We start from the raw sequence: 26,267 nt of genomic DNA, 5'->3' as shown, positions 1-26,267 counted from the left end.
TTGAAGCCAATACAAGCTATTAGTCTTCATTCAGTCCCAGTAGGTTTCTGTTGACCTTCACTTGTCTCAGAGCCAGAGCCTCCGATTCCAGGATTACCCTGATGTGCTTATGTAAGGTATGATGTGTCTGGTTAGCACACAAAGCAATACTTCTCACTGTATCTCGGGGCACGTGACAATAACAAAGCAAATCAAAAATCGAATCAGAGACTTCACTAGATCTCCAGTTGCATCATGGGACAAGTCACCCTTCAGATGACCTGTAAGGTCAGTATCATTGCACCTGAGCATTGCCAGCCTCATCCCCGTGGCCTTCCCACGCCCACTACTCCCTGAGACACACCCCCCAACTCCTGCTCCCCTTTTCCTCACTGGATCTAAAAGAAGCCCTGATACTCTATTGGAAAAAGTAAGAAGTGCTGGTACTGTGATATTGTTAACTGGGCTAGTCAGCCAGAACTTCAGGATGATGCTCTGTGGGACAAAATCAGGGAATGCTGGAGAAACTTAATGCTGGAGAGCTCTTAAAGATAGTGGAATCAAGGGTTATGGGGATAAGGCAGGAACAGGATACTGATTGTGGATGATCAGCCATGATCATAATGAATGGTGGTGCTGGCTCGAGGGCCAAATGGCCTACTCCAGCACCTATTGTCTATTGTCTATTGAAACACTGCAGGTGCACCTTGGCAGCAGCTGAAAATTATTTAAATGGAGCAAGACTGCAGAAAGCTGCACAACACAGGGATCTGAAAATCAAAACAAAAACCCAGTAACTGGTTGAAGCAGCGAAAAGACAAAGCAAATGGAATATTGTCCTTTATTTCAAAGGGTCTAAAACATATCAGATTCTCAGGTGACTTGACAGGGTCATTGCTTCCCCCAGTGGGAAATTCAGAGGGCATAATCCCACAATAAGGGTTACATATTCAAGACAGGGATAAGATCGATTTTCTTCTCTCAAAAGGTAATCAAGCTGAAATTCTTTACTGCTGTTGACATTGTGTTACTAAGAATGTCAGACACTGATATTAAGACATATTAAGATACAGATTTTTAACCATCAAGGATAATGGTGAAGTGATAGAGAGGTGAATCTGAGAATCATCAGCTCAGGCATTATCTCATTGAATGGACAGGCAGATTTGATGGGTTGAATGGCCCACTTCCGCTCTCATGTCTTAAAGTCTTATAAATCTGGCAGCATCTACAGAGGTAGAGATAGAGTTAGCGTTTCCAGTCAGGGATGACTGTTCTTCAGAAGAATTCTGGGGACCCAGGCTCGAATCCTGCCAGGGCATGATGACGAAATTCGAATTCGATAAAGATTTAGAATAAAACGCGACAATTTAATCATTGTTGATTATTGTAAAAACCACATCTGGTTCACTGATGCCCTTCAGGAAACAAAACCTTCTGTCTTTACCTGGTCTGACCTACATGTGACTCCAGGCCAACAGCCAAAATGGTTGGCTCTGAACTGCCCTCTGGGCATGGAGTGTTGACCCAATCAACAATAGCCACATCCCGTGAATAAATTGCAAAATAAAACTGCAGGTGAGGTCTTCCCGGGTTTCCAGATAAATGCAACATCCCCCAGAAATAAAACAATCATCTGAATATTGGCTGAGACCTTTTGAGGAGCTGGAATCCTTACCACTAGAACGGGCGCTCTGCTCCAATGTCGATGCTGCTTTTCAGTCCTGGCAGGATCTTCTGAGCTCAGCTTTCACTGAAATGAGGAGCGCAGTATCTAGCAGGAGCTGAAGTCTAGGGCCTAGCTTTGGTCAGGCCTGTTTTGGGCTATTTTGCACCCAGTATCTAAGGGAAGGAGTCTACAGGAGGTTTACAAGGAGGATGAAGGGCATGTTATTCGGGCAGTGGTCGAGGACTCTCGGTTTGTACTCAATGGAGTTCAGAAGGATGAGGGGCAGGCTGGTCGATGTAAGTGGGTGAGATGGCAGGGGCAGTGAGGTTGGTGGATGAGAGGGCAGGGGCAGTGAGGTTGGTGGGTGAGAGGGTGGGGCAGTGAGGATGGTGGGTGAGAGGGTGGGGCAGTGAGGCTGGTGGGTGAGAGGGCGGGGGTAGTGAGGTTGGTGTGTGAGAGGGCAGGGGCAGTGAGATTGGTGGGTGAGAGGGTGGGGGCAGTGAGGCTGGTGGGCGAGAGGGCAGGGGCAGTGAGGTTGGTGTGTGAGAGGGTAGGGGCAGTGAGGTTGGTGGGTGAGAGGGCAGGGGCAGTGAGGTTGGTGGGTGAGAGGGCAGGGGCAGTGAGGTTGGTGGGTGAGGGGGCGGGGCAGTGAGGTTGGTAGGTGAGGGGGCAGAGGCAGTGAGGTTGGTGGGTGAGAGGGTAGGGGCAGAGAGGTTGGTGGGTGAGAGAGCAGGGGTAGTGAGGTTGGTAGGTGAGGGGGCAGGGGCAGTGAGGTTGGGAGGTGAGATGGCAGAGGCAGTGAGGTTGGTGGGTGAGAGGGTAGGGGCAGAGAGGTTGGTGGGTGAGAGAGCAGGGGTAGTCAGGGTGGTGGGTGAGAGGGCAGGGGCAGTTGGTCAATTGCGTCAGAGGCTAATTACCAAGGAATTTGAAGCTTCCTCAATAATTCCCCAGAACGTCAGTACATCCAAATCTCTGCAGTGTCCTGGGAATCCTCTTCCTCCTCTGAGCACCTGGACACCAAAAGATTTTGGGCCAGTTCCTGCTGCAGGAACTTGCAGAGGACAGAGAATAGCTCAGTTTGACGCCACATCCTCAGGATTGAGAGTGTCTTCGTCTAGATCTTGGGATAAGGGAGCTAGTTCCACTGATTCCTTATTCATGTTTGGCTGTCCTACCATTCGATGGTATCCAAAACTTCAGCTGCAGTGCAATATGATGCTGGTTGATTCGAGCCCAGGGATCAAAAAAAATCAAAATGTTTCAGATGACACCAAATTTTAAGTGAACCAATTGGCTAACTGCAAGGAGGCATGAAAAACATCTTGAGCTGGGGAGAAATTAACAAAATTAACAAACAACTGTGAAATGGTACATTTTGGGGGGAAGAAAGGTGGTAAGTGTCGCTCAGGTATTAAAAATCTGATGGAAGAGAGAAGCAACAGAATTCAGGGCTAAAAGTAGAGTTGCAGATCATTTTTATAAATTTTATAATGGGATGTCAACATTGCTGGCCGGGCCAATATTTATTGTCTACTTCTAATTGCCCATCAGATTGTAATGTTTAGCCTCTCTCTTGAGCTGCTATTGTCCATGAGGGGTTAAGTATACCTGCACTGATGTTAGGAAGGGGTTAAGTATGTAAGGGGCATAAGAGGTTAGCTCCTGGAGGGATAGAATTGCAACACAAAAATATTTGGCATCCCTATAGTGTGAAAGCATTTAGCCCACTGACTCTCTGAAGATCATCCCATCCAGGCCCAACCCCTTACCTCACCCCTTTAACTCTGAACACAATGGGGCAATTTAGCATGGCCAATTCACCCCAACCTGCACATCTTTCGGGTTACCAGGCCCGAAATGATAACTCAGTTTTTTTTCCCTTGCTGCCAGACCTGCTGAGCTTTTCCAGCAACTTTGTTTTTCCTGTCCCTGATTCGCAGCATCTGCTGCTCTTTTGGCTTTTACTGAACACCTTTGGACTGTGGGAGGAAATCGGAGCACCCGGAGCAAACCCATGCAGACACGGGGAGAATGTGCAAACTCCACACAGACAGTCGCCTGAGGTTGGAATCGAACCCAGGTCCCTGGCGCTGTGAGGCTGCAGTGCTAACCACTGAGCCATCATACTGTTCCCTGTGACAGGGAGTGGGAGAAAGCCTGCATGGACCCACGTGTGCCAGAGACTGACTGCGTGGCCGATCTTCTGCTGTGTGTTTGATGTCAATCAAAGGTAACCCTTTGCGAAATTACTTCACAACGAGGAGCAAATGCGACTTCTTGATGTGTGTGTTTGTAAACACGTTTTCCATGACTGCAATATTCCTGTGCACGTAAAGAAAAGAATGAGTGTTCACAGAGCTGAAATTGGCAGTCAGCTGCTCTGTGTGAGGCTTGGGAAGGGTCCAGAATTCCAGCAATCCATCAGGAATGTCACTTGAAGTCAATGACATGTAACAAACTTATGCTGAGTAACCTTGATCTGTATTTCATGGCTTGTTGAAGCTCATGTCCATATTAAAGGGATAGTGCCTGTATGAAATCATGTCTGAGCTGCTTACCGTCACTGGGGGGAGGGGAGTCAGTAAACCAGAAGTGAAATGCCTATTCCCGAAATGTTTAGTCTGGTGTTGAATTCCAATCCTTCTTTATAACTGTAGCCCTCTCTGTCTCTCTCAACCTGCCTATGGGCTTTACAGTTTGTGACGGTTAAGTTAGGGTTAGCTGGAAGAACAGTACCTCATTTTCCACTTGCGAAGCCTTCAGGACTCAATGTCGAGGTCAACAATTTGGGGGCTTGAGTCACCTTCACCCAGGTCTTTTCCCTCAGGCCCCACACACCAGGCCTTGTCATCACACAAACTGCTACAACTCATTGTCAGCTATGAATAGTCCCCATTAACAGCTACTCATTCCTCCACACTGACCCTTAACTGTCCAACTGTTGTTCTCTCTCTTTGGACTCTATCTCCACTCAACATTTTACCCTCCCCCACACACCTCCCATCTTCCCTCCTTCCACGCCATCTTCTGCATTATACCATCCTTTCCCACGGTACCATCAATTCTGAAGAAGGGTGACTGGGCCTGAAATTTTAATTACTCTCCACAGATGTTGCCAGACCGACTGAGTTTATCCAGCCATTTCTGTTTTTATTGATGATTTCCAGCATCCGCTGTTCTTTCAGTTTTTTTTTGTTTAGTGTCCGAGCGACGGAAATGGGAGGTTGGAAGATTTGGACCGACACTCATTGATGACACTCTTGAAATCTTCTGTTGACTCAATATTTTCACAGTTTTGATGGAAAGTGCTCCAGATGTCTAGAGCGCATTATGTGAAGAAATGCTGCTTGATTCCACACCGGCATTGATTAATTCCAGTCATGAGACAGTGCCCTTTTGTCGTTCCACTGAAAAATTAAAGAGATAAAGTTTAGAAGGATGATTGGAGATTTAATTGAGGGTATATAAGATGTTGAAATAGATGTAGAGAGGATATTTCCTCATGTGGGGCACTCTGGAATGAAAGGTTTTAGGATAAGGAGTGGTGGATTTAAAACAGAGGTGAGGAGCAACTCTACTGCTCTCAGAGGGTCATGAATCTGTGGAATCCAACCCTCCCTCCCCCAGAGTGCAGTGGATGCTGGGGCACTGAGTAAATGGACTGAAGGGTTATGGAGAGTGGGCAGGAAAGCTGGGTTGAGGCCCGAGATGGGATCAGCCACGATCGTACTAAATGGCGGAGCAGGATCGAGGGGCTGAATGGCCTATTAGTTTTAATGTTCTTAAACAGCAGCTTACAAAACAGAGAGCGTTCAGGGCTCAGGAGGTGAAGTGTCACTTTCTATAGGCTAGGAGGGCCAGGTTCAGGTCCCAGCTGCTCCCAGCAGTATATGATTATAGATCCTGGTGGAAGAATGCTCAACAGTGTATCTAACATCAGGCTCAGGCAAGGAGTTGTATACAGAGCCCTTGTCTCCCAGTAACCATCCTTGTAAAGCATTGGGCCTGGATGGTTTAGCTCCACTGACCTTTGACATAGGAATGAATGCAGCACATGTCATGCAAATACAGTAGGACGTTGTAGGCGCTGTTTATGACTGATATAATGTCTCAGCCCATTGGCCCCCCACAACAGCCAAGAAGACAGCATTGTACATAAGATCATGTTGGGGAATACTTTCAGTTCAAGGAGAGAGGAAAGCGGTTTTGGATTCTGGCATGGTCCAGATTGCTTGTGACCAGGATTTGTGGCTTTTTCATGTTCCTTTACTTGCTGGCACTCCCTCCTGATGCCATCTTTGCTGAGCTTCCAAAAGGCCCCGCACACTTCTTTGACAATGTCATCTCCTCACTCTGTTCCCCGAAACTGCCATCATACTGCGCTGAGCATCGCGACCTCCCCCGCCCCCAGCATGGCGGTGACCCACTCTCACAGTAACCCATGCCCTCCCGCGCACAATCTTCCCTCCCCTTGTGTGTTAAGTTGCCCTCCCTTCCCTATTATTGCTTTCCCAGTATCCTAGGCTGATGCCCCCAGCCTCCCAAACTGTCTTCCCCAATATCCCCCCACAACAGCGGTAGCCTTGGATAATCCCACACCCCCGTTCCCTACCAGGACTTTCATTGAGCTGACCCATAACCTCCCCCATCACAGCCCACCCCGTACAGCCTACTTGGAAGAACATGCCCAGGCTGGAGACTGAGCAGAGCGCCCAGTTACGGTGACTGAATACCTGTGAATGCATGGACTGGTAGCTTTACATCTACTGGCCGACTAGGACTGTAGCCATGCTAACTCCCCGATGCTGACCACCCTGAGCAATCAACTGACCATGCCCACGCCTCTGGACTGATAATGGACAGTGCCCTTGACCTACTGCAGCCAAAAACCCTGACCTGTCTCCTTTGGCCTGATTGGACACTAAAACACCCTCGGTTTGAAGAATTGGCCATTTAGTTGATGCAGTGGTCTTTGCCACCAAACACTTAGAACATAGAACACAGAAAAGTACAGCACAGTACAGGCCCTTCAGCCCACGATGTTGTGCCGTGGAATAATCCTAATCCAAAAATAAAATAACCTAACCTGCATTCTCCCTCAATTCACTGCTGTCCATGTGCATGTCCGGCAGTTGCTTAAATGTCACTGATGACTCCACTTCCACGACTACCACTGGTAAACTATTCCATGCGCTCACAACTCTCTGGGTGAAGAACCTCCCTCTGACGTCTCCTCTATATCTTCCTCCTAACACCTTAAAACTATGACCCCTCGTGGCAGTCAATCCTGCCCTGGGGAAAGTCTCTGGCTATCGACTCTATCAATGCCTCTCATTACCTTGTACACCTCGATCAGGTCACCTCTCTTCCTCCTTCTCTCCAGAGAGAAAAGTCCGAGCTCAATCAACCCCTCCTCATAAGACAAGCCCTCCAGTCCAGACAGCATCCTGGTAAACCTCCTTTGCACCCTCTCCAGAGCCTCCACATCTTTCCTATAATAGGGTGACCAGAACTGGACACAATATTCCAAGTGTGGTCTCACCAGGGTTTTGAGGAGCTGCAGCATGACCTCGCGGCTCTTAAACTCGATCCCCCTGTTAATGAAAGCCAAAACACCATATGCTTTCTTAACAACCTTATCCACCTGGGTGGCTCAGGGTGTAGGTGTGAGATTGATATAACACAATGTTGCTCAGCAAGCTGTACACCCTCTAGCCTGATCACTGCTGACCTGGAAAGAGCAAGCTGCCTAGCTTTCTGACCTCTCTACTGTGAAATGGCAAGCCGATAACGATGCAAGCCTTGAATCTCTGGTTGAGGAGATGAAGCATGAAAGGTCAAGGCACAGTACTGTGACCGTTGAAGTATTCACACACAGAGTGAGGTTCAACAGAATGGGTGAGGAGCCCTGAGCTGTTATGAAGTCCGCGAGTTTGGGAGCCTGTGTACAAAAGTTTCCAGGCAGCAGCAATACAATGAGAGATGTTGGTCTGGTCCCAAGTACCTCAATGAGGTGTGGAACTGTATTTTAACTGTGTCAGAGGTGTGGCATGAGAGAGGGGTGAAGCCGGCAGATGCCCTGTACCAATGTCTATGGAGTTGGTACCTATGGGGTGTGCCCTGAGATAGAGTCATACAGCATGGAAACAGGCCCTTCAGCCTAACTCATCCATGAACATAGCCTACTTGCCAGCATTTGGCCCATATCTCTCTAACCTTTCCTATCCATGTACCTGTCTAAATGTCTTTTAAATATTGTAATTGCACTCGCCTCTCTGTCTGAAGAAGTTGCCCCTCAGGACCCTTTTAAATCTTTCAGCTCTCACCTTAAACCTAACTCCTCTAAGCTTTGGACTTGCCCACCCTGGGGAACAGACTTTGGCTATTTACCCTAACTTTCCCCGTCGCGATACAACAAAACTTCTATAAAGTCATCCTTCAGCCTCCTGTGCTCCAAGGAAAGTATTCCCAGCCTATCCAGGCCCTTGGTAACATCCTTGTAAATCTTTTCTGTGCCCTTCCCAGTTTAATAACATCTTTCCTAGAGCAGGGCAATCAGAATTGTGGCCTTACCAATGTTTTGTACAGCTGCAAAATGACATTCCAACTCCTACATTCAATGCTCTAACCAATAAAGGTAAGCATCTCCAATGCCTTCTTTACTACTCTGCCTACCTGTGGCACCAATTTCAAAAGAACTATTCAAGAGTGTTCACCAACACTTTCCAGAGCCCTCACACTAAGTGCCTCCTCTGTAAAAACCGAAAGAACTGCAGATGCTGTGAATCAGGAACAAAACGAAGCTGCTGGAAAAGCTCAGCAGGTCTGACAGCATCTGTGGAGGAGAAAACCGAGTTAACGTTTTGGGTCCGGTGACCCTTCCTCAGAACTGATGGCGGCTGGGAAAATGTCAATTTATATGCAGAAAATAGGGGGGGGTGGGTGGGGTAGGGAATAAATGATAGGGTAGATCCCAAAGAGAGAGAAGAGCAGTTGGACAGATAAAGGAGTTGCTAACAATCAGGATGGGAGGATGAGTAGTTGTTAATGGGGACTGTTAGTGACTAACAACAGGGGGTGTGTAGTGGCAGGCTATGTGGTAACAAGGCCTGGTGTGTGGTGTAGGGGGCCGGGACATGGGAGAGTGTACAGCCTGGTGTGCCTTACTAAAATGCAACACCTCACATTTATCCAGATTAGACTCTGTCTGCCAATTGTCGGCCCATTGGACGTCGGTGTCTGGTGTTTGTGATAGAGGGGCAGGGACTGGAGTCACCAGGTACCTGCTCTGAGTTGCATGCTGGGAATTGTTGTTGTCTGGATTCTCTCCAGAGGCTGGGAGATCAGGGATATTTTATATTAATGAGGTTGTAATGGCATGTTAAAGCAAGTAAATAGTGGCAAATGAGCCTCTCCCCTCTGACTTGCCAGCTTTTCGTCTCAAATTACTTGGAGAATGGGATCTTTCCTCTTGATGCCGAGAATATCATTTCTGCCAATCTCACCTGATATTTTTGATGACTCACGAATGCCCATGTTTGTTCAAGCTTCTTCCCTCTCAGTTCTGACGTTTAGTGAGTCTCCCCTGCAGCGTACCCAAATCCTTGCTAACTTTTTATCAAGCTAGGTGCCTGGAATTGGATGCGGTGCTGTGACACAGGAAAAACCTGGGATTAATAACATTTTAACCTAAGTGATACCAGGAACTGCAGATGCTGGAGAATCTGGGATAACAAGGTGTGGCGCTGGATGAACACAGCAGCATCAGAGGAGCAGGAAAGCTGACATTTCGGGCCTAGACCCTTCATCAGAAAATCCACCAAGGAACAGCACAGTGGTGGAAAAATATGGCAAAAATAGTTGCTGAGCCAAAGATGGAAAATGTAGATGAAAACCTTCTTCAAAGAGACAGATTTTAAGAAGCGTCTGAAATGATAGAGATGGTGGGGAAAAATGGAGAGGCAAAAAAATTGTCACGAGTGATATAGGGGTCAAAAACATCTATGAATATAGAACATAGAACATTACAGCACAGTACAGGCCCTTCGGCCCTCGATGTTGTGCCGACCTGTCATACCGATCTCAAGGCCATCTAACCTACACTATTCCATGTACCTCCATATGCTTATCCAATGACGACTTAAATGTACCTAAAGTTGGCGAATCTACTACTGTTGCAGGTAAAGCGTTCCATTCCCTTACTACCTCTGAGTAAAGAAACTACCTCTGACATCTGTCCTATATCTTTCACCCCTCAATTTAAAGCTATGCCGTCTCGTGCTCGCCATCACCATCCTAGGAAAAAGGCTCTCCCTACCCACCCTATCTAACCCTCGATTATTTTATGTGTCTCAATTAAGTCACCTCTCAACCTTCTTCTCTCTAATGAAAACAGCCTCAAGTCCCTCAGCCTTTCCTCGTAAGACCGTCCTTCCATACCAGGCAACATCCTAGTAAATCTCCTCTGCACCCTTTCCAAAGCTTCCACATCCTTCTTAAAATGCGGTGACCAGAACTGTACGCAATACTCCAAGTGCGGCCGCACCAGAGTTTTGTACAGCTTCACCATAACCTCTTGGTTCCGGAACTCGATCCCTCTATTAATAAAAGTTAAAACACTGTATGCCTTCTTAACAGCCCTGTCAACCTGGGTGGCAACTTTCAAGGATCTGTGTACATGGACACCGAGATCTCACTGCTCATCTACACTACCAAGAATCTTACCATTAGCCCAGTACTTTGCCTTCCGGTTACTCCTACCAAAGTGCATCACCTCACACTTGAAAGGCAGCTGTTAACACTAAATAGAAGAGGGTATTGGTCGTGAACCTGAAGGAGATATTATAGGGATACAGGAGGAGAGTGGGTGAGTCAGATTACATTTCGCAAGAACTGATACAGACTTGATGAGCCGAATAGTCTCTTTTATTATTGCTCAGTGTGTTCGTTGCTCGATCAGTCTACGAGTCTATAATGAGAAAACTGACTCCTCAATGGCACACAGGTACACTGTGAATTTATCGAGAATCCTACTGTGGTTTTGACAGTGTTGTAGCTTCTTCTGCCAGCCTGGAATAAGCTGCCCCCAGACAGAGAGTGTTACGATGCTGTCTGTAGCAGAAGAGGGGAGGAGATTGCGGAAGGCCGTAAAGAGGTGACTACTTGCAATAAATCCATCAGCGTCCTTTAGGCAGCATTTTAAACCGAGTTCAGACTCACTCCAGTGCAGGCTGTGCTCAGTGCATGTTCCTGGTGGAAAAAAAACCCATTATCCTCTACTTGACCTCAACCCTTCTGTTCATTTCACAATGCGGTCATCGGCCCCAGGAAAAATGAACGCACTGCGAGAAAGTTGAAATCCGATTCAAAATATTTATTGTTCTAACAGCTCTTGATGTGCAGTCAATTAGCGGTTTTATTTTTAACACCAGCCCTTTCCCCTTTCGCAGCAGACCATAAACAAGTGGATCCTACTGCCGTTTCTGTTTCTGCTGGCACTGCCCCAAGGAAGGAGGTGACTGAAGTTTCATGCCACGTTGGGTGCCACCCAGCAGGGAGCTGGCTGCCTCCCTCATTCTACAGGCTGCCCAAACTTCAATCTTCAGGCCAGGGTAGGGGAGCCCAAAACTAGAGGGCATAGGGTTTAAGGCTAGAGGGAAAAGATCTAATAGGGACAACTTTTTCACGCAGAGGGTGCTGCTTGTATGGAACGAGCTGCCAGAGGAAGTGGCAGAGGTGGGTACCATTATTATATTTAAATTGCGTCTGGGTGGGTACAGGAATAGGAAGGGCAGAGAAGGGTAGAGGCCAAATGCCGGGTAATGGGACTGGTTCAGTTTGGGAAACCTGGTCAGCATGGACAAGTTGGGCCGAAGGGCCTGTTTCCATGCAAGAGAGATCATCACTATCCACAAGTTCTCACTGGTATCTCACTCACCATCCTGACTATTTCATCATTACAGGATGAATGACCTGCAAGCCCTGTCTGGTGGCACTGTGGGGACTACATTCATCACTGCAGGGCTTCAAAGAAATGACTTGCATTTTGGAAAAGCAAATCAGGGAAGGACTTATACACTTGATGGTAGGGCCCAGGGAAGTGTCGCCGAGCCAACAGACCTTGAGGTGCAGGTTCATAGTTCCTTGAAGGTGGAGTCACAGACGGACAGGGTGGTGAAGAAGGCATTTGGCACACAACTTTATTGGTCAGTGCGTTGAGTATAGGAGTTGAAATATCATGTTGTGGCTGTACAGGACATTGGTTAGGGCTACTGTTGGAACACTGTATTCAATTCTGGTCTCCCAGCCATAGGAAAGATGTTGTGAAACTTGCAAGGGTTCAGAAAAAAACTTACAAGGATATTGCTGGGGTTGGGGGGCTTGAGCTGTAGGGAGAGGTTGAATAGACTGGGGCTATTTTCCCTGGAATGTCAGATGCTGAGGGGTGACCTTGTGGAGGTTTATAAAATCATGTGGGTCATGGATAGGGTGAATAGCCAAGGTCTTTATCCTGGGATAGGGGAGTCCAAAACTAGAGGCATAGGTTTAAGGTGAGAGGAAAAAAACATATAATAGGGACCTAAGGGGCAACATTTTCATGCAGAGTATGAACTGCCAGAGGAAGTGGTGGAGGGTACAACATTTAAAAGGCATCTGGATGAGTACATGAATAGGAAGGGTTGAGAGCGATATGGGCCAAATGCTGGCAAATGGGACTAGATTAATTTCAGATATCTGGTCGGCATGGACAGCTTGGGTTGAAGGGTCAGTTTCCATACTGTACAGCTCTATGACTCAATGACCTCTCTACTGAGACTAAATGGACAGTAAAGGACTTTATTCTTGAACGTATATAGCCCATGGACTTTATTACAACTGAATGGCTTGCTTTGATCACGATGGGCAGTTAAGACTGAACAGCATTAGCCTGGGACAAAAACAAAGTTGCTGGAGAAGCTCAGCGGGTCTGGCAGCGCCAGTGGAGGAGAAAACAGAGTTAATGTTTCGGGTCCGGTGACCCCTTCCTCAGACCGCGTCACCGGGCCTGAAAGGTTAACCCTGTTTTCTCCTCCACAGGTGCTGCCAGACCTGCTGAGCTTTTCCAGCAACTTTGTTCTTGTTCCTGATTTACAGCATCTGCAGTTCTTTCGGTATTCATTTAGCATTGCCCTGGGACATTGGCCGAGGCAACAGATTTCCATCCTCAAAGGGTATTCATGTCCAAAGCAGCTTCCTAACATCAGGCCACCCCCAAGCATTTTGCAGCCACTGAACAGGAACTGATAGGATGGGTTCTGAAAGGATGTTTGCCCCTGGTAGGAGAGACGAGAAGTCTCTCTAAAGATAAGATAAGACAGAGAAGAGGAGAGATAACACAGTGCGGAGCTGGAGGAACACATTTGGCCAGGCAGCATCAGAGGAGCAAGTTGCTTCTTAATGGGCGGCACGGTGGCTCAGTGGTTAGCACTGCAGCTTCACAGCGCCAGGGACCCGGGTTCAATTCCAGCCTCGGGCGACTGTCTATGTGGAGTTGCACGTTCTCCCCGTGTCTGCGTGGGTTTCCTCCGGGTGCTCCGGTTTCCTCCCACAGTCCAAAGATGTGCAGGCTAGGTGGATTGGCTATGCTAAATTGCCTGTAGTGTTTAGGAGTGTGTGGCTTAGGGGGATGGGTCTGGGTGGGATTCTTCAAAGGGCATTGTGGACTTGTAGGGCCAAAGGGCCTGTTTCCACACTGTAGATAATCTAAAAGTTGACGTTTTGGGTCAGGACCCTTCCCTCAACCTCCACACCATGTTATCTCCGACTTCAGCATCAGCAGTTCTTACTATCTCGCAGAGAGGAGGAGAATTCTTTTCACATCGATGGGTATTGGTGAAATCAACCCTTACTCCCCAGAGTGCAATGGAGGCAGGGTCATTGAATATTTTTGAGGCTGACCTCTACAGATTCTAAACTGAGAAGGGAGTTGAATGCTTTAAAGTGTCAGATTGGAAAGCAAAGATCACAATCAGATCCTATCGAATGGAGGACATGGCTTAATTCACCAGTCGACAGGGGGTTTGTTTAAAATCTGCATGAAGTACTAGTAACCCTGCTGAGTTTGGTTTCTCTTCTGCACCCAGCAAAAATTGCATCGGTTAGAAATGACATGCTGGCTCTGTGAGCATTCAGCCACTCAGCTAGCCCTGCGGCACTGTGCTATCAGATTATTGTGCTATGGAATCAGGATACAGGGGCTGCCATGTAGATGGGCCTATTGCGCTGCATACTCCAGACTGGACAGCTGAAGGCATTCAACATGCATGTAGAGTGGAGACCTCAGGCTAATTGTCACTGGCCCGGGCAGAGTGGGTGTTGGGAAAATATTTCCATGGGAAGGAGAGACTAGGATCCGAGGGCACAGCCTTAGAGTAAAGGAAAGGCCTTTTGGAATGGAGATAAGGAGAAACTTCTTCAGCCAGAGTGCGGTGAATCTATGGAATTCACTGCCACAGAAGGCTGTGGAGGGCAGGTCATTGAGTACATTTAAGACAGAGACAGATAGGTTCTTGATTGTTAAGGGGCTCAAGGGTTACAGGGAGAAAGCGGGAGAATGGGGTGAGAAACTTATCAGCCATGATTCAATGGTGGAGCAGCCTCGATGGGCTGAATGGCCTAATTTCTGCTCCTATGCCTAATAGTCCAGAGCATCAGGCTGAGGTTCTGGGGATATGGATTCAAATCCCACTGCAGTAAACAGTGGAATTTAAATTCAACTTTAACAGCTTATATAATGGCAACTGATTGTCGTAAAGACACTAAATGATCTTTGGAAAGGGAAAACTGTCATGCTCACCATGTGACTCCATACCCACAGTAATGTGGCTGACTCTTCACTGCCATGTGAACTAGCCCAGGGAGCCAATCAGGTCAAGGACAACTGAGGATGGCCAACAATGGTTGGTCTTGCCAAAGTTCTGTGTAAGGATTAAAAAATAACTGAGAGATCAAGTGGATACCTTTGTAGTTGATGTTATTTCACATCAATCAAACTGCACCCATGTTCATGTGAATCGATGCGTGAGCTTTGAACGGTACTAATTCTGGAAGCCAGCAACTGCCAGTAGCAGTCTTCCCGATTACTTTACTGTTACCTGTAAAAGCCTCTCCTCCAAAAGCACTGTTTCCCACCCTGAGCTCCTTACTGTAGATTGCAACTGAAGATATTACAGAGTACAGCTGCACATTCCCCTCCAAGCCGCTCGCCATCCTGACTGGGAAATATATCACCGTTCCTTCACTGTCGCTGGGTCAAAATCCTGGAATTCCCTCCTTCATGGCATTGTGGGTCAACCTACAGCACATGGGCTGCAGCAGCTCAAGAAGGCAGCTCGCCCCCCCCACCCCACCTTCTCAAGGAGCAACCAGGGACAGACAATAAATGCTGGGCCCAACTAGAGATGCCCATGCTCCATGGGAGAATAAAATGAGTCTGAGCACCAGAGCCAGTTTTATCCTCGATTCCTTGGGGAGCTCTTGAACTCAAATACGAAATCAGATTCCAAGTACGAACACCTCTTGTTCAATTTCTCACATTTCACAAACAAGCATGGAACCTATGAGCTGAGGAGGACCATGAGGTCTTCTGGGCCCTTATAGCTCCTCCAACATTCAATAAGATCGCAGATGACCACATTACTCCACCTTCCCAACTACCCCTGATCGCATTCAACCTCCTTTGTTTATCATGGATCTCTCAATCTTCTTTAGTTTCTTTAGACATATAACAGGCACAAAAGAGAGACAAAAGTGGACATTGGGCTACTGATAAATGATGCTGGAGAAATAGCAAATGGTGAGCAAAAAAATGAACAACTACTTTGCAACGGAAGGCACGAGTAACATTCCAAAAGTTCAAGATAGTCGGAGTGGGAGGGAGTGGTCTGGTATGGTGACCATCACCAAGAATTAAAGTGCCAAAAACTGAAGGGCCTGAAGGTGGATATATCAACTGGACCAGACGGACTACAACCCCAGGGTTTTAAAGAGATCGCTGAGGAGTTTGTGGATGCAATGGGTGGTGATCTTTCAGGAATCACTTGAGTCAGGGATTGTCTCAGAGGACTGGAAAATGACTAATGTGACACTCCTGTTTAAGAAAGGGGTAAGGCAAAAGGTGGGAAATTAGTGGCTGATTAGTCAGACCGAGGTCATTGGCAAGATTTTGGAGTCTATTGTGAAGGATGAGGTTTCTGAACACTTGGAAGCGCATGGCAAAATAGGGCAAAGTCAGCATGGTTTCATCAAGGCACCTCATGCCTGAAAAATCTGTTAGAGTTCTTTGAGAAGGCAACGAGCAGGATGGGCCAAGGAAAGCCAATGAATGTTATCTACATGGACTTCCACAAGGCATTTGACAAGGTGCTGCACAGGAGAATGCTGAGTAAGATAAAGGCACATGGTGTTAGGGGCAAGGTGATAGCATGGTTAGAAGATTGGCTGTCTAGCAGAAAGCAGATAGTGGGGTTAAGATGGTCTTTCTCAGGATGGCAGCCAGTGACAAGTGATGTTCTGCGCAGGTCAATGTTAGGACCACATCTTTTCACTTTATACATTAATGGTCTAGATGAAGGCACTGAGGACATTCTGGTTAAGTTTGCAGATGATACAAAGATAGGTGGAGGGACTGGTAGTATTGAGGAGGTGGGGAGGCTGCAGAAGGAATTGGACAGGTTAGGAAAATGGGCAAAGAAGTGGCAGATGGAATACGACGTGGGAAAGTGTGAGGTCATGCACTTTGGTAGGAAGAATAGAAGCATAGACTGTTTTCTAAATGGGGAGAAAATTCAGAAGTCTGAAGTGGAAAGGGTCTTGGGAGTCCTAGTCCAGGGTTCTCCAAGGATAAACCTGCAGTTTGGGTCAGAAGTTGGGAAGGCAAATGCAATGTTGGCATTTATCTCAAGAGGACTAGAATATAAAAGCAGGTATGTACTTCTGATGATTTATAAAGAACTGGTCAGACCACACGTAGAACATTGTGAAAAATTTTGAGTCCCATATCTCAGGAACGATGCACTGGCCCTGGAGCAGGCCCAGAGGAGGTTCATGAGAATGGTGCCAGGAATGAGAGGCTAAACATATGAGGAATGTTTGAGGACTCTGGGTCTATACTCAATGGAGTTTAGAAGTATGAGGGGTGATCTACTTGAAACTTAGAGAATACTAAATGGTACGGGCAGAGTGGATGTTGGGAAGATGCTTCCATTGGTAGGAGATTCCAGCACATCCTTTGAGCAAAGGGAAGACATTTTAAAACAGAGATAGGGAGAAACTTCTTCAAGCAGAGAGGGGTGAATCTATGGAATTCACTGCCACAGAAGGCTGTGGAGGCCAGATCATTTAAGATGGAGACAGATAGGTTTTTGATTGTCAAGAGGATCAAGGGTTACAGGGAGAAAGCAGGAGAATGGAGTTGAGAAACGTATCAGCCATGATTGAATGGCAGAACAGACTTGATGGGCAAAATGGCCTAATTTCTCCTCTTATGGGACCCATGCCTTAAAAATAGCCAGAACCCGCTTCACCTACCTCTGGAGGAACAGAGTTGCGTAGGTCCCTGGTTCTGTGAGAGGAAATGTTTCTACTCATTTCATTCTTAAATGGGCGCCCCCTTTATTTTTCAATGCTGACCTCTAATTCTGGATTGTCCCACAAGAGAAAACATCCTTTCCACATTTGCCCAGTCAAGTCCCCTCAGGATTATATAAGATTTTATAAATCACCTCTTACAAACCTAGCCAAACAAAATGCTCACCTTGACCTCATTCCAGCCTCTACTGAAGCCTATCGGAACTTCGTGCAATACATTAACATCTTTCTGTAAGTACAATGACCAGCACTGGAAACAGTATTCCAGATGTGCTCGCTAAAACTCTGTATGACTAAGGAACAACCTACTTTTGTATTTGATGCCCTTCTCAATAAACAATAACATCCCATTAGCTTTCCTGATTGCATGCTGTGCCTTCAGCGGACCTTTTACTACTCATGTACTCAGACAACTAGATCCCTCTGCGTCTCATATCTCTGAAAACCTGTTGAAACTTTTACCATTTTTCCAACCCCAGTCAGACAGACACACATCCATCGAGCTGGACTGAAGGGTCTGTTTCCATCTCCATGATGTTACAACACTCAAGATGGGAAATGAGAATCACATTTTTCCACATTCTACTCCATTCGCCAGATAACTGCTCACTCATTTAACCCATTTATATTCATTCATATCCTCCTTGTGCCCACTTCACAGCTTTAGTCTTAGGTTTGAAGCTCTGCACATACGCTGATGGGGAAGTCATTGCAAACTCCTGGGCCCAGAAGATTGTGCTTTCAAAGCTCCCACCAGAGACTAATGGGACATTGCTTATCCTGAGCCATCAGTCGAGTACTGAGGGCATGCTGCACTGCCAGAGATACCTGCCTTCAGATCGAATATGAAGCCGAAGCCCTGACTACTAGTTATCCCTCAATCATCGCCATTAAACAACACAGATCATTAAATCCAATACGCAGCACACAAACTGGCCATTCAGCCCAAAGTATTCCGTGCTGGTCTTTATATTCTGCATGAGCCCCACTTCTGTCTACCTACTTTTCATCATATCTTCCTCATCCCTTTTATCTCAGCTAGTTTCCTTTCAATAGCAGCTGCATGATTTATTTCAGGTTCCAGTGAATTTCATGCTGTAGCCGATCCCTTAGTAGAGGAAGTTCTCCCTTACTACTCTGTTGGGTTTATTAACAGTTATCTTGTATTTTTCAGTCTTACTTCCTGTTCTCCTGCAAGTGGAGGCATTTTCTCTACGTCCACCTGGTGGGGCCCATTCATTATTTTAAAGAGCTCCATCTGCTCACCTCGAAGTGATCTCTTTACTCCAGCAAAAACAATCCATCTGTTCAATTTCTCCCACAGGCTGTCATCTCTCAGATCCGGTTTTGTCGTCCTGAAGCATTTTTTTTTGCCCTGTCTCTACTGCTTCCCTGTGATTTTTCATAGTTCGTAGCCCAGTACTTCAGATAAGGGCCAGTTATGTTGCCCATCTTTTAAAGCTGTTGGCATTTTTAATTACTCTGTCAACCTGTGATGTTGCTTTTAATGTAAGATAACAAAGTGTGGGGCTGGATGAACACAGCAGGCCAAGCAGCATCTTAGGAGCACAAAAGCTGACATTTCGGGCCTAGACCCTTCATCAGAAAAGGGGGCTGAGGAGGGAATTCTGGAATAAATAGGGAGCGAGGGAGAGGCAGACTGAAGATGGATACAAGAGAGTTGCAGTGGGAGGGAGATCCCCCGAGGTTGGTCCGGAGGGAGGAGGGTAACGTCTTCAGGTTAGGCATCCTGGAAGAGGCTTCGCAGTGAGGTTAAAAGTGTGATCAGAGATAATGGGAACTGCAGTTGCTGGAGAATCCGAGATAACAAAGTGTGGAGCTGGATAAATGTTTATTTTTTTCACCTGCAATTCTTTAGACTCCTTTGCTGTTCTATTCCATTCAGTTTTTCTAAATATTATTTTCTAATTCTGGTCTCCCTGCTATAGGAAGGATGTTGTGGAACTTGAAAAGCTTCAGGACAGATTTACAAGGATGTTGCCAGGTTTGGAGGGTTTGAGCCACAGGGCAAAGCTGAATAGGCTGGGGCTATTTTCCCTGGAACATCAGAGGCTGGGGGGTGACCTTATAGAGCCTTATAAAATCATGAGGGGCATGGATAGGGGAATAGCCGAGGTCTTTTTCCTGGTGTAGGGGAGTCCAAACCTAGAGGGCATGCGTTTACGGTGAGAAGGGTAAGATTTAAAAGGCACCTAATGGCCATTTTTTTAACACAGAGGGTGGTGTAAATTTGGAACAAGCTGCCAGAAGAAGCGGTGGAGGCTGGTACAATTACAACATTTACAAGGCATCTGCATGGGTACATGAATAGGAAGGGTTTAGAGGGATATGGGCTAAATGCTTTCGTATGGGGCCAGATTAATTTAGAATATAGACAATAGACAATAGGTGCTGGAGTAGGCCATTCGACCCTTTGAGCCAGCACCACCATTCATTATGATCATGGCTGATCACCCACAATCAATATCCTGTTCCTGCCTTATCCCCATAACCCTTGGTTCCGCTATCTTTAAGAGCTCTATCTATCTCTTTCTTGAAATATCTGGCTAGCATGGATGAGTTGGTCCGAAGGGATTGTTTCTGTGCTGTACACCTCTATGACTTCATGAGTCCAAGCTGTTTCTTTCATTCTAAATGCTTTATTTCAAATTAGCAAAGTTGGTGTTCCCCTGAGGTCTAACTGTTCAGTCTGCAAATCTTCCACTATCTTTGTAGCCAGTGATGGGGAGCTGGTGAGTTAACGATCCTGTCACTAGACTAGTAACCTGTGAAATCCAGGTTAATGGCCTAAAAATATGTGCTTGAACTCTATGATAGTGAAACTTTAATTCAATTTAAAAAAGCTTTTTTATAAAGTGTTAGTCCAGTAGCAATCATATAACCATTATCGATAGTTGTTAAAAATGCATCTGGCTCACTTGAAAGGAGTGATATCTACCATCCTGACCTAGTCTGACCCACATGTGACTCCAGACTCACTGCAATGTGATTGATTCATAACTGCCCCTTAGCAATTAGGGACGGGCAACAAACACTTCATTACCAATAACATCTGCATCCCATGGACAAGTGATCTTTAAGAAGTGATTTTCAATCACTAGCTCTTCACCAGAGAATCATAGAATCCATACAGTAGAGAAGCAGGCCATTCAGCCCACTCTCCAAAAAGTACCCTACCCAGACCCACTCCTGTAACCCTGCATTTCCCATGGCTAAGCCACCTAGCGTGCACAGTATGGAAAATGCAGCACAGCCAATCCACCTAAGGCCAATCTTCACACTGCGGGACGAACCCATAGCAAATCTACGCAGGCACAGGGAGAACATGCAAACTCCACACGCAGCGAGTCACCCGAGAGTGGAATCAAGCCCAGGTCCCTGGTGCTGTGAGGCAGCATGCTAACCACTGAGCCGACCCAGAGGAAATAAGTTTACTTAGTCAACTGTAACAAAGCCCTCCACTTCTTGAGAAGCGGGTAGTTTTGGAAGCTCGGCAAAGTCAAAATTATTGTCTGGTGCTTTAGTCTGAGCACAATTGGTAATGTTTCCCATTGCAACGCAAAGACGTACTTATATTGAACATTTTGGAGGAATAGCCCAGAAGGTGTGATAACCCAAAATTGCAGTGAGATTAATTGCATTGCTAAATGTGGACTTCTTCAGATATCAAGACGCATTCTGTGAAGAAGCTAACAATGATAACCAGCTGCATTAAAAAACCAGCTACAAGCTCTTGTTTTCTAGCGGCAAGTGGAGGATAGCAAATGCCATTGTATTTTAGAAGAAAAAGAGTTTGGACATAATAAACAAACTTGCTGAATGGAATTTCTTTATAGGGCTGTTGCATAAATAATGATGCTGCAAAATGCCTGTGTTTTATTACCCAAACATTTAATATCTGGCTGGGGGCTCTGTCACGCATGAATTGGCTACAGTGCTTCTAACATCGTATTAGTGACCTCAGCTCTAAAAGCACTTTGCAACATCCTGAAGTTGTATAAAGAGCTGCCTTCCGCTTCACACTGCAAACATGTAGCGCCTTTTGTGTGCTAACCCATCCACAGACGTTCCACCGGCTCTCTACCAAAGAAATTGTGATGCCAACTCACAGGTGAACATATTGAACGGACTTTCACATTTTCTTTTTGGCTAAGTTTAAGTTGTGGCAAAATGTTTTGGCGAGTTTTCCAGCCCTCGCCCATCTTTACAGACGAGCACTGGCATTCCTTGCCCTGCCCACTGACAGGCCGAACCTGAACCAGGGCTGGAGAAGGTGAAGGTGGCACTATGATTTTCCGATAGAGAGGCACTGTCATTCAGGAGCTGGCAGAAGGCCACTGCTCATCCTGGCCTGAGGTGACCACCAGGGTTAGTACCAACTCAACGGTGCGGACGTACGGTGATTGGGAAGGTCAGTGCCCGCCTCTGCTCTGCCATGGGCAGCTGCCACTCTCTTCGTAATGCTGCCTTTACACTCTCTCTCTCTCTGCTCCCACGCCCTCCACCCATGGAGGTTCACCCTTCATTCGCTCTCCCTACGCCCCTCCTCACTGACCCTGCATGCTCCCTGTGTGCCTCCTTAGTCCTTTGGTACACCTCAGCACCTTTATGCCACCCCCACCCCGCGCCACATCACCGACTGTCATTGCAGACAAGGCTCCACCCCACCTTCTCAGCACGGGGCAGAGAGAGCCATAGGGGTAGGGGGTGATATCCTCGCCCACAGTGAGGAGAGAGAGAGAGAGATGGAGAGAGAGGCCCCTATCCCTCACAGGTGGAGACTAGGACCGCTGCTGCCGAGCTATCCTTGCCCCGTCAAACAGCAAGAAGTGGCCAGTCTTTTTGTTCCACAGTGACCCCACTTTCAGGCTCATTCACTGCACCTCCATTGTTGGCTTCCATTGGGAAGAAGGCCCCAGCGACCGTGCACCTCCCAGCCCCCAAACACCCCCTCAGTGACAGTGAGGGACAAGTACCCATCTGAAGTCCACTGCCATGTTCAATGGCCCTCAGGCCTGAAAGGTTAGTGACTGGGGCCCAAGGGCACATATCCCCTTCCAAGAGGGAGACAGGGTGTGGGAGGATGGAAATAATGGCAGGGAGACAGCAATGTTTATGATGCAGAAAGCGCTGGCACCAAATGCAATTACAAGATTCTCAAGATTCATTTTTCAAGGACCTCAGAGATCCTGGAGAACTTGTGATGCTGGGGCAGCTGGCTAGGTTCGAGGCCACAAAGCGAATTGAAGATAGGGCGAGAATCTTAACCAACATCCCTGTCTTGGGCTTGCTGCAGCACTCTCGCAAAGCTCAGCACAAGCTGGAAGAACACCACCTTTGCGTTCTGCTGGGGGCCCCTGCAGCCCTCCAGACTCAATATCGAGTTCAGCAGTTTTAGTTCTGAGCGAGTGTCATTTGACCTAACATGTTAACTCTGATTTCTGGCCGCAGAGCTTGACACACTTGCTGAGCTTTTCCAGCAACTTCTGTTTTTGCGTCGGCAATTTTAGCGCTTGAGATACCTTCTCCCAGGCCCTTACCCCAAGCCCCACACACCGGGCCATGTTATCACACAGTCTGCTATTACACACAAACTATTATTAGCTACCAATCATTTTATAGTCATAGAGATATACAGCACAGAAACAGACTCCTTCGGCCAACTCGTCCATGCTAGCCAGATATTCTAAATTAATTAAGTCCCATTTGTCAGCATTTGGCCGATATTCTTCTAAACCCTTCCTATTCATGTACCCATCCAGGTGCTGTTTAAATGTTGTAACTGTACCAGCCTCCAGCACTTCCTCTGGCAGCTCATTCCATACACACACCACCCACTGCGTGAAAACGTTGCCCCTTAGGTCCCTTTTAAAATCTTTCCCCTCACCTTAAACCTATGCCCTTTAGTTTTGGATTCCCCTGCCCTGGGGAAAAGACCTTGTATACTTACCCGATCCAGGCCCCTCATGATTTTATAAATCTCTATAAGGTCACGCCTCAGCCTCTGAAGCTCCAGGGAAAATAGCCCCAGTTTATTCAGCCTCTCCCTACAGCTCAAGCCCCCCAAACTTGTAAATCTTTTCTGAACCCTTTTAAGTTTCACAATGTCTTTCCTATAAGAGGGAGACCAGAATGGCATGTAGTATTCCAACAGTGGCCTAACTACGGGCGGCATGGTGGCTCAGTGGTTAGCACTGCAGCCTCACAGTGCCAGGGACCCGGGTTCAATTCCAGCCTCAGGCGACTGTCTGTGTGGAGTTTGCACATTCTCCCCGTGTCTGTGTGGGATTCCTCCGGGTGCTTCGGTTTCCTCCCAGAGTCAACAGATGTGCAGGCGAGGCGGATCGGCCATGCTAAATTGCCTGTAGTGTTCAGGGGTGTGTGGGGTTATAGGGGGATGGGCCTGGGTGGGATGCTTCAAGGGCCGGTGTGGACTTGTTGGGCCGAAGGGCCTGTTTCCACACTGTAGGGAATTTAATCTAACGTCCTGTACAGCTGTAACATGACCCTCCCAACTCCGCTACTCAAAGCATTGACCAATGAAGGCAAGCATGCAAAATGCTTTCTTCACTGTCCAGCTATCTGCAATTCCACTTACAAGGAGCTATGCACCTGCACACTGCCATCTCTTTCCTCAGCAACACACCACAGGACCTTAGCATTAAGTCCTGCCCTGATTTGCCTTTCCAAAATGTAGCACCTCACATTTATCCAAATTAAACTCCATCTGCCATTCCTCGACCCATTGGCCCAACTGATCAAGATCCCGCAGCACTTCTTCGTTGCCCACTACACTTCCTCTTTTGGTGTCATCTGCAAATGTACTAACCATACCTTATGTGTTCCCATCCAAATTATTTATCTAAATGACGAAAAGCATTGAACCCAGCACTGATCCCTGTGGCGCACCGCTGGTCACAGGCCTCTAGTCTGAAAAGCAACTAGCTACCTAGAATACACCTCCTCCCACCCACCCTCCTGCAAAAATTCCATCCCCTATTCCCAATTCCTCCGCCTCCACCGCATCTGCTCCCAGGACGGGGCATTCCACTCCCGCACATCCCAGATGTCCAAGTTCTTCAAGGACCGCAACTTTCCCCCACAGTGGTCGAGAACCCCCTTGACCGCGTCTCCCGCATTTCCCGCAACACATCCCTCACACCCCGCCCCCACCACAACCGCCCTAAGAGGATCCCCCTCGTTCTCACACACCACCCCACCAACCTCCGGATACAATGCATCATCCTCCGACACTTCCGCCATCTACAATCCGACCCCACCACCCAAGACATTCTTCCATTCCCACCCTTGTCTGCCTTCCGGAAAGACCACTCTCTCCGTGACTCCCTTGTTCGCTCCACACTGCCCTCCAACCCCACCACACCTGGCACCTTCCCCTGCAACCGCAGGAAGTGCTGGGAGTGTGAGTGATAATGGGAACTGCAGATGCCCCCTGGACAGGATTAATTGGGTGCAAATTTAAAACTCTCAAGCGAAAAAGAAAGATTGCTGGAAAATCTCAACGGGTCTGGCAGCATTTGCGGAGAGAAAACAGAGTTAATGTTTTGCTCCAGTGACTCAACCACAGAACTGATGGCAGCTAGGAAAAGGATGGTATTTATGCTGAAGATGGAGTGGGTGGGGGTGGGGGGTGGGGGTGGTGTGGTGGAGGACAGTCAACAGTAGGTGGAGGTAGAGCCTAGAGAGAGAGAAACACAACTGGACAGAAAAAAGGAGTGTGAGTGATAATGGGAACTGCAGATGCTGGAGAATCCAAGATAATAAAATGTGAGGCTGGATGAACACAGCAGGCCCAGCAGCATCTTCGGTCCGCCTCCCCGTCTCTCCCTATTTATTCCAGAACCCTCCCCCCATCCCCCTCTCTGATGAAGGGTCTAGGCCCGAAACGTCAGCTTTTGTGCTCCTGAGATGCTGCTTGGCCTGCTGTGTTCATCCAGCTCCACACTTTGTTATCTCGGATTCTCCAGCATCTGCAGTTCCCACTATCTCTCTCCACCACCACCCTGTCTTCTACCTCCCGGTCAGTTCTGTATCCAAATAGCTAGTTCTCCCTCTATTCTGTGTGATCTGTTTGATTGATTGATTTATCGCCATATGTACTGAAATACAGTTAAAAGCTTCGTTTACGAGCGGTACAGGCAGATCACAGCGAGCAAAGAATGTGCATACAGGTTACATTACAGGTTACATTATTTGAGGCTACAGTCCATTCCACAGTCCCTGCTAACCAATCTACCACGAGGAAACTTGTCGAATGCCTTACTGAAATCCATGTGGATCACCTCCACCACTCTGCCCTCATCAATCCTCTTCGTTAATTCTTCAACAACTCAATCTAGTTAGTGAGACACGATATCCCACGCATAAAGCCATGTTGACTATTCATAGTCAGTCCTTGCTTTTCCATATAAATTAAATCCTGTCCCTCAGGGGTCCCTCCAACAACTTGCCCCCTACCGATGTTAGCCTCGCCGATCTATAGTCCCTGGCAATTCCTTACCACCTTCCTTAAATAGTGACACCACATTAGCCAACCTCCAGGCTCCTCTCACCTGTGGCTATGCTTGATACAAATATCTCAGCGAGGGGCCCAGCCATCTCTTCCCTAGCTTCCTATAGAGTTCCAAGGTAAAACTGCTCAGGTCCTGGGGATTTATCCACGTTGATGCACTTTAAGAATGCCCAGCACCTTCTTCTCTGTAATATCGACATTTTTCAAGAGGTCTTTATTTATTCCCTTATCTTGTCTATCGCTCATGTCATTCTCTACAGTAAATGTTGATGCAAAATATTCATTTATTTGCTCCCCCATCCTCTGCGGTTCCACACTTTAGATCAGCCTTGCTGATCTTTAAGGTGTAACAAAGTGTGGAGCTGGATGAACACATTAGGCCAAAAAGCATCTTAGGAGCACAAAAGCTCACGTTTCGGGCCCAGACCCTTTATCAAA

General features: G+C 47.2%; 1 long non-coding RNA gene across 1 annotated transcript in view; it reads right to left on the bottom strand.

Moving 5' to 3' along the window:
- Positions 1 to 4,695: 4,695 nt before the first annotated feature.
- Positions 4,696 to 26,267, bottom strand: part of LOC125452842 (uncharacterized) — a 103,228-nt gene continuing 81,656 nt past the window's right edge. The window contains exon 4 of the long non-coding RNA XR_007247606.2: positions 4,696 to 5,055. This is a non-coding gene — a long non-coding RNA (uncharacterized LOC125452842). The remainder of the gene's footprint in view (positions 5,056 to 26,267) is intronic.

Source organism: Stegostoma tigrinum, chromosome 4 (genome assembly GCF_030684315.1).
Source record: "Stegostoma tigrinum isolate sSteTig4 chromosome 4, sSteTig4.hap1, whole genome shotgun sequence".
NCBI lineage: Eukaryota > Metazoa > Chordata > Chondrichthyes > Orectolobiformes > Stegostomatidae > Stegostoma > Stegostoma tigrinum.
This window is presented reverse-complemented; position numbering and strand designations above follow the sequence as displayed.